General features: G+C 41.1%; 1 protein-coding gene across 6 annotated transcripts in view; it reads right to left on the minus strand.

Annotated features, from left to right (window-relative positions):
- The window catches only part of LOC125003515 (IQ motif and SEC7 domain-containing protein 1-like), a 148,419-nt gene that overhangs the window by 26,896 nt on the left and 107,455 nt on the right, over positions 1–14,068 (minus strand). The gene's annotated exons all lie outside the window — the stretch shown is intronic.

Raw genomic sequence — 14,068 nt, forward strand, 5'->3', positions numbered from 1 at the left:
GAATGAAAAGACCAAAATCAGTTAAATAGGAACAAAAAGACAAACTGGTCCATACTAAACTAAAGCAAACCTGACAATCTGGATAAAAACAGACAAAACATACTTGAACAAACTAAATGAACCGGACAAAAAGGGATAAACTGGGGGAAAAAATGTCAAATTTGACCATCAGACAGGTCAACTAGGGCAACTACTAATCTGTTTCAAACCAATTTGAACCAAAGAATAATCTGGCAGAAAATCACCAAATAGATCAAACTGGAATGAAGTGGACCTGAATGATCCTTCCAACCAGATGAAACACTCAATTTATTGGCTCGACAACTTCAGAGACGCACTTCACTGTTAACGTCTCCGCCCATGCACAGATTACAGCTGACAAAAACACTGCGACTAATAGACAATCAATCCACTTATTGATAAAATCAAGGAGCGGATGGTAGAAGAGAAAAGAGGAGGAATCTGTGTGGCTGCCATCATTAGTTTGTGTGTTTCATCATCAAAGAGGCTCTTCAGCATTAATCTTAGACACCCGTGAAGCTGGCAGAGAAGCTAACGTGGGCACTGCCAAGCTAACACACACGCGCACAGAGTCACATGAGGGTGACTCATGGCTAACAGCAGTGTGTTTGATCTGTGTGTGTGTGGGTGTGCAGTGTATGTGAATGTGGGTGTTCACTGTTGTGTGTGCACGAGGCACAGCGTGAGTGTGTGGGAGACAATGTTTATGTGTGTGCATGTTTGTGCAGCCATCTTTGTGAGGACCAATTTTGGTTTGGTACCCTGGGAGTCAGGACATGTTCACATTTGGTCAGTCCTCAGTGTAGGGAAGAGCTTTGAAGGGTTCGGGCTTAGTTTTAGGGTTCAGGTTAGGTCAGTTGGGGTTTGGCTTTTATTGGTGATGTGCTAAGCTGTGTGGGCTAGGCAATGCTATGAGACAGCCAATGACAGCCCCGACAAAGGCAGTGAGGACACCGAAGACCACTTATGAGACCAGTGACATGCAGCAGTAACCTTTTGTTAGAGGCTAGTAAACTGTGACCATAAAGGGATGCACATGGTCAGAAACAGTACTCAGGCTGTGGCACAAGAAGCCCAAAGTGTCAAAGAAAACATTCCCAATAAGACAGGTTGTTTCCATGGATCCATGCTGTTTATTCTGTCCTACAATCTGCAGTCACCGCAGAAATGGAAATTCATTAAACCAAGCTACATTTTTTTCTCCTGTCCTGTGAGCCTGTGGTGGACTTGTGCGTTCAGAGATAAATGAACTAAAACACCTGACCTGTATCGGATCTGAAGCATCACAGTGTCGCCAGATGATACATGAATGAGCAGGTGTACAGGTGTTTCTCATGAAATACTCCCTGAGTGTGCGTTCCCACAACCTGTGTGCAGAGGCATGCCGAGCAGAGGAGCGACTCCACTCATAAATCCCAGCGAGACACTGCAGTTAAAACTGAGGAAGGTACTCTAGATAATTAATAACCGTCGCCACTTCCCAGCTCCTCCTGCTCTCATCATCATGTTTCTCTTTTCTTCACCTCCTCTGTCTAACTCACCTCCTCCCTGCTTTCTTTTAATCCTTTCCACTTTTCTCTTTACATGTCTTCTGTCCACCAGCTTTGCCTCCTCTGTCCTTTTCTAATTTTCCTCTCCCCTCTCCTTCTCTCCTCATCCAGCTGAGGCTCAGCCAGCTGCAGGGTTGAACTGAGGAGAGATGTGTTTGATTCTGGCAGCTGCACACTCCATTAAACTTCATGTGACCCTGACATGATCATTTCTGTGCCAAAGTCTACCACCAGGCCTCGCTACAGTAAGAACTGCAAAACACTCTTTCGTTTGAAAGACTTTAAAGCTTTCTTGCAAATAGTTCTCTTGATCTTTCTTTCAATGAGACTTCCTAAACAAAATTCAAACAGCAGCACTTGGGGAGAAGGAAATGTTTGGTGTTAAACTTAAGCCACATTAATCTACACGACTTTTGAGTCATGTAATTTAAGTAATTTAAACATAATGTGATTAGAGCAATGTCTGAACCTACAGTATTTCCTTTACATTTTTAGTTGTAACGTTGTGTTTTGATACTAAGTCTGATTTCCTGGAACTCCGATGCCAAGTCTCTCGAGGTACTGTCTTGTTTCATGTCAGTTCCATCTTCTCCTTCTGTTCAGCGAACACCGGAGATTACATCAACGACACTACTGAGAGCAGCATTACTCTGTAGCATGACGCACATTTGTGGCTTATTGCAGGGGAACGTAAATGTTTCTGGAGGGTTTAAGTTGTAAACCTGCATGACAGATTTAAAAAACACGAAATACAATAAGATAGGATGTAGTAAGATTTTCCAGGTTCTGTTCAACAATAAGAGTCAGCAGGTTGCAGGTTTTCCAGAGCTGTTTTGCTTTACTTCCAGAAAAAAGGAAACAGATGGAAAACTCTTCATTATGTGAACTGAACTGAAGACAGGAACAAAGCATTTCAGGTAATAATATGCAGGAATAGTCTAATATCTGCCATGTCATCAGTATCTGGCTATATCTCTGGTTCTTCTCTGGTGCTACATCTGCACTAAAAGTGTAAAATGTCAGCCCAGTCTGCTTCGCTGTAGTGTAATCCTGATCTAGTGTTTGTCCTGGGAGTTCAAGTCGAATCCTGTAAAGCATCTTGAGACAATTTTGATTGTTATTCATGGCAATATAAAAATAATTGAACAAATCTGTCTTTAGAAGCACAAAAACAAAACATCTCCCCAGCATGTAGAGTCCATAACGGTAGCAGTAACACACAGTAACAGCACAGTACATGTAAGAGCACTGCAGCATGGAAACACTCACATGTAACACTTGGCTCTGCTCGGCAGCTTGTTTTTCCTGCGAAACCACATGAGTCCAGTGGAGAGGGCACACACACACACGCACACGTGCTAATCCAGTACAGTACAGCTCCCCATATTTACTGTTCTTTTCAGAATATATCTGTATGTCTGATTTCCGTTCACGCACACAAAAACACACCCTGTTTCTGTTTGTCTTCCCGCATTCATAGCCAGGGGCGGTAACTAACAACACACTGGTAGCAACACGCATCCAACTATGCACGCACAACAAGCTGAGTGACAACCCAGTGCTGTGCCATGACTGAACAGCACACACACAGATTAGGAACGTTTCTGATTTATGTGGGTTACAGTGTCAAGACAATCTTCCCAAACATACACACACCGGTACACTAAAGCATGGACACACTCACATGAGGTTAATAACACAGGATGCCTCTCTCTCTTTCTCTCTCTCTCTCTCTCTCTCTTTCTTTTTCTTTCTTCCAACAAAAACACAATGATGTCCACCACAACAAGCCAGGGAATGAATACAAGATTTACATGGAAGAAACTATTACTTATATTTTGTTTTATTTAACCAAGCATTTCATTTGTACATATATGAGCTGAAAACATAATATTAAATTATATTTTGTGGTGAAAGAGGATTACATAGCTGTATTAAATGTGTTCAGCTTTCTATGGCTTTATGAGCATGAATTTAGTAAAACAAAACAAGAAAACAGTGTATTGTCAGTAAGATAATGAAAAAAAATCCAATTAAAAAAACTCTCTTTCATACCCTTTTTTTGCCAACTTACAGATGTTTTAAAAACAAGAAAAAGGTTGACATTGCAGTCATTTCAAACATACGTTATATGCTGTGATGGCCTCTGTACATTACTGTGCTATTATAGCATGCGAGAGCACAAGGCAGTAGACATGTAATGGTGCGTGTTTTGCATAATTAAGGGTGTAGCTGCTTTTGAGTGACAGGTGGGAGTGCTCACAGGTTGCTAACTGTCGGCCTCGACGTCAACCACCCACCTCAGCTCCACTGATGCTTCACTTTTCTTTTACTGTTTTCAAATTAGCTGGGAGTTGCGTGGCGTGAGGCGCTGCCAAGATGGTGACGATCAGATACGCCACACTGAGCTTCAAAACCATTCTTCAGGAAATGTATGAGCGGTATCATGGAGGGTATGTCCATCTTTACTGTCAGTGGTGAAAACTCCCACTTACTCACGCACACAGGCACTCTTCAGGTTCCTTCCTTTTTAAAATAGAAAAAGAAAGAGGGAAAAACCCAGATTCTCTTACATAAGCTGAGTGACCATGCAAATCCAACAGGCTGTGATACAACACTGGATGTAAACACCAGCAATGACAAGCAGGAAGTGAGGGCACAGAAGAATGACAGAACACCCAGTGACTCCCAGCGAGACAAGGCTGGTCTAACAGTCTGACACAAGTACATGAAGGAGGAGGAGGAGGTGGGGGGGCGAGGAAGGGCAGAAGGATGACCAAATGATTCACTGACCCGACTGTCTCACTGACTCACTGACTGTTTTCAAACTGACAGACCGACAAACGCCATGAAATACTGCAGAGGCTAAAAAGCAAACTAACCTCAGTAAAGAGCTGCAGTGATGGATTAAGATGACGGTGGCTTTCTTTTTATGTAACTATTTGAAATTTGAAGTATTCCAACTTGCAGAGCGAGTGGTTTTGAGTCAGGACACACTGCTAAGTCACACTTTAGTTTTAGTTTGTTTAATTTTAATTCGATTGGAAATTATTTGTTCCCATCTTGAAGTAATGGTACTAAATGGAAAGATTTCCTTGGTGTCATTATACATTATACATGTTGATTTTATTCTGTACAGTCTGCTGACTTTACATGGTTTGCTTCAAATGAAATCATTTTACATGCATGCTGAACATAATAGTTTTGTACATGTTCTTATCATTAAATGTAGGTGTTTGGGATACAGACTAATTTCTGTAATAACAGAACAAATGCTGCAGATAATCAGTGTACTCCACCATCTTGCTACTGTTTACTTCCAGTGAGGCTTGTTGAACACTCTCTGTTGGAGAATTGTTAATCGATAACAAAACAGTTTCTGGTTTGCTGTGTAGCACCAAGGTTTCAAAAATCCTGCACAGGGCGAGTTCAAGAACCAGAGCTGATTTGGTTGGAAAGGTTTGAGAGCGTGTTGAGACATTCTGAAACAAGAGGATGAGTGAAGCAGCACATTGTTTATGGTTGCTCACCAGCTATAAATTGCTAACACAGGCTTCCAGATAATGAACATTTACATCAGGAAAGTTTTATCAACCAGTCAGTTATAGTAGTTCTTCAGTATTTATAAATATGAATGAAAAGGGCCATAACCTTGATTTAAATGCAGAAGGTGAATTTGCTTGGAGACTAATATTAAATCAGGAACTATAATGCTCTGTCAACTCTGGTTTGTTTTTCTCATGTCTACATCAGTACAAATGCACTGAACTCTGGAGCACTTAATCCATGGTGCTGTGACCTCAAGTCTGACCACTTTAACACATATTGAGTAAATAGCTCCTGTGGCCAGACGGACTTCCATTTGGAGTGAAATTTATGGTTACATGTAGTTCATATCATAGGCTTTTAGATACTTAAGAGTGAATCTCTCATGTGGCTTTGGTGCACTTTGGTTCATCTACAGCACTTCAGAGGACTGGATATGATGTGTTTTGATGAACTGCTTAATATTTTTTGTGAAATGAAATTGACTAAGGTTGCGTTCATGTAGAAATATAAGAAAAAAGGGAAAAATATTATACTTAAGAGCAAAAGTGGATGGTGGATTTATCAGTTCAAGTTTGTTTGAAATTAAATTCTGAAGGTCAGAATTACATTTTTTATTTAACAGTTAAGTGACAGTGACTTTGCTTGGGAAGGGCATTTTATTGGGCTTCACTTCAAATGTCCCCTGTGGGTCTCTGTCAACCGCTGTAGTTTACAACATGGACGGAGAATGAAGAGCTAACACTGATTTCTAAACCTCAGAACATGCAGCCACCGGAGAACGTACAGACACACACACACACGCGCGCACACGCCCACGAACTCACACACAAATACACTTGCAAGAGGTCAGTGTGTGGGTCTGTTCTAATTAATATTGTTCCTTGATTAACAGTTGAGCTCAGTAATTACATACACATCAGGGGAACACCTGCACATCGTGTGCGCAGGTCATTGTGTGCTCATGAATTACATATTTGTGAGGCACAAATCTGTTAACACATTGTAGAGATGAGAGGACTAAAAGTAGTCCTCATAACTCTGCCTCCATAAATCGATAAACTGTAAGATTAATGTTAGGGTAAGTATAGGCTTGTCCATGTAGTGATGACGACTGCCATATTGGCACTGTATGCTCCACCTAACTCTCAGCTTTGAATGAGCTTGACTTGAGGATTGACTCCTTGCTTCAACTTTCAGCTCCAACGGTTGCTGCTTGTTAAAAACACATATGACACGATATTCTGAGGGTCACTGGACAGACAGGGCTGACCTGATGCCCGTGTGTCATATCATGAAGCCTGAGCAAGAAGTTTCTGCTTCCATCTGAGCAAATTCAGAAGTCAAAATGTAATTGAACGACACACCAGCTGATCCATCAACATTTTCATTCAACATAGTACTGTGTTTAAGAATAAAGATAAAAGAGCAGATGAAAACAGGCTCATGAGGAATGTAGTTCCAATGTAGCAGCAAAGTAGTAAAGGGCCCAGCGCTATCAGACAAGAATAGTGAATATGTTTCTATGCACAGGGGATATCTGCAGACTGACAGTGTACAGACAGATAACAGTGGACCGTACAGCAGCACTTGTGTCTGGCAGTTGTCCTCACAGTATTAAGTCATCACAAATGTAGACGCTAAAAACATGATTCATAGTGAGTGGCCCATCCAAAGCCATATTGTCCCACGGATGGGAACCAGCAACCCTGCCTGCTCCTCTGCCCTGTAGGCTCAGGGCGCTCTACATTAGGACACAACAGGGACACTCTGGGAAATGTGTGTTAGTGAGACACAGCTTACTCAGGCCTCATTTTACCATAGAAAGAGGGGGAGTGTGTTTGCAGTGTGTGTTCCTGTATTGATGTGTCGGTGTGTGGATTTCCTCATATGTGTGCGTATGTTGCTGGTCGTCCAAACAAGCACCAAATGGCACCAAACCCAGAGGCATCGAGCTGCTACGACTACATGTGTGTCATCCCTACCTCTCTCTCCCCTTCTCTCTGGTGTCTTGTGTTTTGCCTCGTTCTCCCCTACAGATGGCCTTGCGGTTTTTCCTATTTAATGCCTCTCCATCATGCATGCATATGTTCGCGGCGTCTCTCCCTATTCAGCTACATTTGGTGTAACCACTGATGCATCCAACAGATCATAATCTTATTGTCTCACAGAGCATAAACATAAAGCCTGGACAAAAACCCATTAAATTGCTGCTGAATGCACAGTCTTCCCTGTTCATACAGGACTATTATTTATATGATAGTGACATTAATGCAAATAAACAATAGTGCAAATGAAAAAAGATGCCTTGTTTACGCTAACAGGGGCTGAGTTAATGGATAGTGTGTCCTATGAGGCTACTGTACTACACATAGATGTAAGCAAGAAGAGAGGAAGAGATGACAGAATCACAAAACTAATAGCTTCTCCTCTCAAATAATAAGCAACACACTGCAAAAACACACCAGCTAGAAATAATGCCCAGACATATTCTGATGGTAATCTTAATAAAATTTGATCATTTCACGCAAGAAAATGTAACTGCTAGTGGGATACTCATGTAAAACATAACTGCTACAAAATGAACTGACTTTAAAACCACTAAAAAGCTTTAGATTCATGCCTCTTAAGCCTCAAGCAACGAATTGTCAGAAATTCAAGGTGACCAGGAATCCCCCGAAAATGTAACTACACATCACGGTGATTTACACCACGACAACTGTGACTGGTCTGAAATTCGTCTCCTCGTTCATGTCTCTGTGGCTGGACAAGTAAACATCGTCATCCTCTTTATAGAATAACTTTCTTACTCTTCTAAAGGCAGAACAACAGATGAACTATTTCGTTATATAGATTTAAATGAGCAAAGTTTCTATATCATCATCTTAACCTGATCCGTCCGTCCTCTGATAGATCTCTGTAGAGCAAACTAAGAGAAGGCAGGATAACCAAACATGATCTCTCCTCCAGCTGATCTAATTTAAGGTGTGCTTTGGTCTCTTGTGGTTTTCCTGCTCCCCTCTACAGGCTGTTGCTGTCTGCTCTCTCCATCAGTAAATTGTCAGAGTGCCAGAAGCACAGAGCAGCAGAAAGCAGAGTTTTGATTTGATTGGCTCCGACTGATTTTGGCCCCAAACACACCGACAAATCCCGAATTCCTTCTGTTGCCTGTCCTCTTCCAGTTTCCACCTGAGCTGCAGCTGCAGAAAACATCTCTGGACACCAAGCTGTGCTGTCATAAAGTCTGTGTCTGCTTGGAGCCTGCAGCACTCTTTTCCCACCTCGTTATCGCTCTGTTTTCATATCAGTGCCACACTCAGACCTGACCCATCATCTCAAGCCCTTCTCTTCAACAGCTGGGCAAATAAAGCTGGGCAGCAGAATCATGGAGCATAATACTTGTGTCTACCCGTTAATATGGCTGAGATGAACGGAGGTGAGATTAAGAATCTTTTCCTTGTCTGGAGAGTTAATGAGACTGGACAGGAGGCTGTGATTTGTCAGATGTGATTCGGCATCGACTGGCTGAACAAGTCAGTGGATGAATCAGAAGTACCATTGTGTGAATTCAATTAAAGAAAGCAAATACACAATTTTGCCATTAGCCGTTCCTTCTTTATAAGGGTTAGGATCAATTTAATGGCTTAACAATCAGCTGTAGATATGTTGTTAATTAGTTGGTTCACTCATTGATTCAAAATGCTGGAAGCTTTTGTCAGCCTCTCACTGATTTGGTAACACCTACTTGTGGAAATGTGGTTCAAAACTACAGTCACAGATTTTATAGGATAAAAAAAAGTGGACAAAACTGTTATAATTTTAACAAAAATGAACAGTCATCCCTCCTTAGTAAACATGATCTAATTTTCTACATAGAGTAGGACACACTGAAAGTAGCTGTTTACCTCTCTGAGAAGTTGGAGGTCTACAGCTTGTCGCCTGCAGCTCTTCATCTAACAGATCACCATGGCCAGACTTTATTGGTACATCAACTAACTCAAACAGTATTGTGGGACACATGGCATCAGAACTAAGTGAAAGAGTCAGAGGAAGAAAGATTGTTGTGATGAACAATGAGGGGCTTTCTCAGCAGTCAGAAGCAACAGCAGAAGATCAATACATCCATGTTTTGTTCACTGGCAGATCCTGGTCCAGAGCTGACTAAATAAAGAACAGAAGGCTGCAATCAGTAGACGTCCTGTTAAATAAAAATCTCCAGTAAAGTCTGAGAGGATGAGTAACCTCTCTGAACAACTTCTTAGGAGGGAAATGAGGAGAAACCCTGGGGCTGGACTAAGACAGAGCAGCATTTCACAGATGATGATGGAGATGATGAATCCCAGTTAGAGATGAGTGGCAGTAACAGAAGGGTGCATGTCAAGAGACCAGCAGGAGAGAGAATAATACTTGTTGTAATAAAGCCACAGTGAAGTGTGGAGAAGGATACCTGCAGCAAAGGAGAAACAGTACTCACTGGTTTGCATGTTTGTGCAAAATGATTTATACAACAGCATAATAATGAGCCCAGACACATCAAATCAAAGAACTACTTGAAGACCAAAGAGAACCAAGGCGTACTGACTGTCACAGATTTCCCTCCATAGTCGGCGGAGCTCCAGATTCTACTTGTCACTCAAAATTATGCTGATATTATAATTAGTAATCTCATTAGACTCCCAAACTCCATAATCCCACATAATGCATCATAGAGTGGTGCACACTTACATATCCATACTTTGGAGGCCTTCTGCGTTTTAAATCCACCCAACTTTATTCCTGCAGAGTTGCTTTAATCCTCTGGATAATGGTTTCCACCTAAAGGAGCATATATTGAGCTGAAAGTAGGCTTCTGCCTCAGATACAAGCAAAGCAAAAAAGTTTAGGTTACCAGGGAGTTTTAGAAAAGCTGTAACAATAAAATCAACTTTTTCAGGCTGTCTACTTGTTAAAAAAGCACTAGAGCTGACTGATGGAGAAGGGTTTCTCCATTAGGGCATCTGGAGGATGTGACTATCACAAATGTAGACTTGTGGACACTTTCAAGACTCCTGTGCCTCTGAATACAGTCCAATGAGCGTTGAGCTGTGTTCCATGAACTACTGCCGGCCAGCTACTTAAATATGGCTGTAAATCTCTTGTATTGCTTTAATAGGCTCTTGGATTAAAATAGCCTTCAACTGCAGAAGCTGTAATGAAGTCTGGAAGGACCTTCACTAATGCGGTTAGCTAGCAATCAAGACATCTGAATATAATAGCCATGTTTTCCGTGGAAAAGGAAGTGATTTCAACGAGAGGGCAACGATTTATTTCACTGGTTTGAAAGTGAGACAAGCTACATTTCAATTTGAGTGAGTACTGCAATTTCAATAGTGAGTTATGTGAGTTTACTTTCACATCATCAATCCCAGTGCTGTTGTTCTTTATTCTGGATCTGCTGCATCTAGAATAAAATATAGCAAACCCAATCAGATGATTGAGGGGCCAGTTTATGGTATATGACATTAATACTGCAGTTGAACAGCATAAAAATAATTTTCAATGCAATGAAACAATGTCTAGTTAGACAGCTGCTGATTCATCCATTGAGCAGTTCACCTTAGATATCACTGCAACATTAACCAGCATGCTCAGAAGGCCCATACTAGACCTTCAGCTGGTCAACAGCTGTTTTCATGGTCAAGCAGGAACTGTCAATCTGAAGGTAGTGCATGAAGCTTGGCACCGACTCTCACACTTTAATTCCCATGTAATAAGTTGTTATCTTCCCCTCTGCAGTTCTGCTATCAGCAAACAAAGCATTAACATTTTATTCTCGCAGAGCTGCTCCAAAAACAAACACCCCAAATAAACCGCCTGTTGGTTTAATGAAGAATGAGGCCCTCAAAGATCTGCAGCTCTGTTTATTTTGCAGACAATACCAAACTCTGCATCCACTAAAATATGTCAACAAGGCATCTTTACAGAAGTGATTAACACAAGGAATGTGACATGATGATGGATTTCTACATTGTAAGGGTGCTTCCAGATTAGGCACAATTAAGCCGTACTGTGTCTGAGTATGAATACCAACCAAATCTCTCACACGACACATCAATACAGTTTACAGCATCATCAACATCAAGTTCACTCAGAAGGACATCAGCGGAGATAATTTGACCTTCTTGGATAGTTCGGTGCATGTAGAAGGAGACAGAAGACACCACCCCCTGGAACATAAACTAGGAGTCATCAGAACCCTTCAGCACCAAGAACAGACCATACCCACAAAACTGGATGGAAAGGAGGAGAAAAAACACATCAAACAAACGCTCAAGGCCCATCTGGGCCTTGGTCAAAGACTCAAAAAGATATCCCAAAAAGGACAGGGAGGAGGAGAACAGCAGGAGGAAGAACACTGTCATCTCCTACATAGCTGGTGTATTGGAGAAACTCGGGAGAATTTTCAGGAAACACAAACCCAATCCCACTCCACCTCAAAGACAAAACACCCAGGCAGAATAGAGTAATGTAGTGTATGCTGTTCAGCGCAGTGAGGAATGTACAGACTTGTACTTTGGGGAAAACAAACAACCCATCTACAAACACATTCATTTCAGCAGTTTCTGGTCAATCAAGTTTCTGATGGGTTTTACCCACAAAGTTTCCTGTTTAAACCTCAACTTCCCACCAGTCCCTTATAACTGAAGAAGCTACTCGGATGAGTGGTGAAATGACAAGTCCAGTTGCTTTTTTAAATACTTTTTGGACATACCAACCAAACCATTCACTTTGTCCACTTTCTCTAAAAATCACAATACAGTCTGGATATGCAGTTACCTAGTCATGAATCACAGTATTGGAACAACTGACACTTCTGACTGGATGATTGCATGGCTATTATGGCACTAGACGAAAAGTCAAATGATCATCAAACTCATTGGGATTCATCCTCTGGGAACCTTCCTGTGGGCAGGTTGGCTGGAAATTTTTTAGTTCATCAGTAAACAGATTGAGAACTTTGAAAAATAACCATTTTCACAAGTCATTTTCAAGAAAAACAAAATGACAATTCTCCCCCTCAAATGTCCAGCTGCCAAAAAATTCAGTTAAAATTTGTCCTTGACTTATTGCTAATGAGTTGATTTATCAGAAATCGCTCGTTAGTTGCAGCCTTTGTACAGAATATCCTGGAAATCCATCCAATAATGAGTTTCAGTCGGACTGGCAGTGCCATCCCTGGAGCCATGCTGCTAGCGTGGCTAAAAATAATTAAGCGGCACTGAGACGTTTTTCAAAGCTTTCAGTCCAACAGCATCACAGTTCTAATAGACAACAGCATTTTCAGGTAACAAATGGACACATCGAGTAATCAAATCACAAGTAGATGGATGTTAATCCACTTAGAGTTAAACATGGGATCAATTTTTTATTCCTCTATCTGCTCTTCATTCACTGCACCAGCCATCATTTAATTTTCCCTCAGGGGTCCAGAAAGTATCGTCCGATCACATGTCGCTGATCTCTTTATGTCCTTTCATTCATTAGGAGGTAGTATGAAAAAAAAAATCAATATCATAACGCTATTATGTCCTGCATCATTAATCTTAACGACAGCCATAAGGTAGCCTGAGGAGGACGTGCAGCGAAGCAGCTTGGAAGTCTATTTCAGGAGATTGTGTGGTGGCTGAAATCATTTGGCTGGCTATCTTTGGTCCAGCATCGCTGCCCTCTGCTCCTTCTGAAACTGGATGAATCATGGCTGTGATGGTGAGTGTGTGTGTAAAGGTGGGAGAATCCAAATGACATAGCAAGTAATGCAATTTAGTAATCCATAAAAACACTGAATATTCTGAACCGTGCCAGGAGGCATTCAGAGCAGTGAAAATGAGTTCATATACATTGTTTACTTTTCACATTAATAAACAATAGCCATCATCCTTAAAAATGATACTATTTATCACTTTCACTATAGTTTTTGTATTTTAATCAGATTGATATGCGCCATTTTGATGCAACATTATACAACTGAGACTCCTTATAGGATAAGGGACTGTGCCGTTGAGTTCATAAAAGAATCTCTTTTTTATCCACGACACCTCCCAGGCCCATATAAAAAAACATGACAAGAAATCAGCAATAAAAAGCCTGCTGAACATGCAGTGATGCCAGACAGCTGCACATAAACTGTCTATTGCAGGAAGACTTCAAGCACATTTCCTTTATTTGAGTTTTTTTTTTAGCACAGCTGTCAAACACACACACACAAAAAATCTGTCAGAGGAAGTGATGGAGAGATTTTGTTTTTTTAGATATGTCTCAGCCCTCAACACAGCCTGAGGCCACCAAAACAACTAAAGTCAGACTGTACAATGAAATGTAGCTTTCTGTGGAAAGCCTCGAATACCTCATTTTCAGGGGAAAAAAATGACAGATGCAGCACGGCAACAAAAGCTGAAGTAAGCCAATTCTGAGCTCAGAATACACGAGTTTTAAAATCCTCACAAATTTTGAAATCAGGTTGCATCACACACATTGGTAAAAACTCCACGGATATTCTCACTAATCTCAAACTCAAACACACAACACGATTGCATAACAGCGCAACACACACTGCAGGATATTATTTAGATCATTAAGCTAGATCAGGGGGCATTGAATGCGCCACATCCAAATGATCTCACAGGGAAACAGATTTAAACTAAATCTACTGGTGCACCCTCACATCCAGATTGGCTGCAAGCTGGTTCGCTAACAGCCAATCAAAGTGAAAGAAGATGAAATCCATATCCTCATAGACTGGGTTCTCTCATTGGTTATTGTCAAAGTTCTGACTTAGTCATAAGGTTTTTAAATTTCAAATATGAAGCTGTACCTAGTGAGGAAAGAATTTGTCTCTTCGGTCAGGAGGGATGAATCTTGAGGGTTGAATACTTCTAGTAGAGCATAAGGCTTAAAATGAACTTCATATTTAT

This window comes from Mugil cephalus, chromosome 1 (genome assembly GCF_022458985.1).
Source record: "Mugil cephalus isolate CIBA_MC_2020 chromosome 1, CIBA_Mcephalus_1.1, whole genome shotgun sequence".
Lineage (NCBI taxonomy): Eukaryota > Metazoa > Chordata > Actinopteri > Mugiliformes > Mugilidae > Mugil > Mugil cephalus.